The sequence below is a fragment of the Pteropus vampyrus genome, unplaced genomic scaffold (genome assembly GCF_000151845.1).
Source record: "Pteropus vampyrus isolate Shadow unplaced genomic scaffold, Pvam_2.0 Scaffold137, whole genome shotgun sequence".
NCBI classification, from domain to species: domain Eukaryota; kingdom Metazoa; phylum Chordata; class Mammalia; order Chiroptera; family Pteropodidae; genus Pteropus; species Pteropus vampyrus.
Window position 1 is genome coordinate 284,953 of NW_011888918.1, and position 1,753 is coordinate 286,705.

Genomic DNA, 1,753 nt, shown 5'->3' on the forward strand with positions numbered 1-1,753 from the left:
TAAAAAATTTTTATACAAAAGGACATGAATAAAACTCCAAAAACTTCGGCTGACTTAAGAAGAGATAAAATATTGCCATTTGCGACAACATGGATAAACCTTGAGATAATCACGCTACATGAAATAAGCTGGACAGAAAAAGTTGAAAACCACATGATATCACTTATATGTGGGATATAAACCTAAAAGCAACAAACAGGACAAACAGACTCATGGACATGGACAATAGACTAGTGATTAAAGAGGTCAAATATGGGCAGTGAATTCACAGTGCAATATGCCTTACTGTTGAATTGTACACCTGAAACTTACTGAATTTCATTAACCAATGTCACCATAATAAAAAAAATAAAACAAAAATAAATAAAAAACTTTGGCTTAGTGAAAGAAGCCAGATAAACAAGAGAAATTCATATTGTATAATTTTATTTATACAAAATCCTAGAAAATGCAAATTAATCCATCTGATAGAAATTAGACAAATGTTTGCCTGGGGGTGGGAGACAAGAAAGCGCAAGAGGTATTAATATATGTTTATTATATTGATAGTAATGATGTTTTCAAGGGTGTATGCAAGTGTCAAAGCTTATAAAAGTGTGGTGCGTAAAGTATTTGCAGTTAATTATATTTCAATTATACATCAATGCAATTATTGTCAAAGAGGAAGAGGGGGATGCAAATGTTAATTTTGCCAAATTATGCTAACTTAACAGGAAAAAAAGAGGATTTAGTTACTTAGAGTTGTGTTAGATTATAAAAAGCCAACTTTTGTCAAGACATGGACTCTTCTTTCCAACACCTGGACTCTGGGCTGCCCATGGGATTCAGTTTTTGCAACAAAATTGCAACAAATTGGCAAATTGTACAATATCTGAGCCTACTTCTCAAGAGACCTTGCAGATTCTCTTTTGGTCCTCTTGAGTGCTGTTGCCATTGTGAACAAGTCCAACTTATTCTGAAGCAGAGAATGCATGAAAAAAAAAAACCCAAGGCATTTATACTGATATCCTGCGAGTTGCCAGACATGTATTGATTCCAAACTAGACACAGGTCATTCACCCCTGGCTGCAGACATAAGAGTAGGCAAGAAAAGACCTACAGAAGAACTGCAGAGTTGAGCCCAAATCACATAGCTGAATTCCAGAAGTTTGAATTAACAAAAAATTGATCCAGTCACTAAATTCCAAAGTGGTTTGTTATACAGCAAACGTTAACTGATACAAGAGGCATTTGAACCTTGAAAAGAGCATTTGAACTCAAGTGGTTGTAGGGTATAAAAAGCTTGACTAAAGCATATTCGGGAGAGGGAGGGAGATGCAAAGAATATGTTTAGAAAATTCTTTTAGAACATTTGTCTTGAAGAGTTGGTATAAAAATGTTATGATGACACAAGGTAAATAAATATTGAGTCAAAAACAGAGTTATTTTTAGTCATGACACATTAAGCCATGTAATGATCAGGGGTTGGTGGCAGAATGGAATATCAGGCCAAGGCCTATGGGATTTCATTGTGGAAGGAAGAAAAAGTCATTACAAACTATGAAAGTCTTTTGTTCCAGAAAGATATTGCAAGCCCAGGAGTGATGTTAGGGTGAAATCAAGAGTCCAGAAGTAAACCCATATTTATAGGGGCAAATAATTTTTGACAAAAAAGTCAAAACATACAGTGGAGAAAGGAAAGCCTCTTCAATAAATGGTGCTGGGAAAACTGGAAAGCCACCTGCAAAAGAATGAAACGAGACTGTTGTCTATC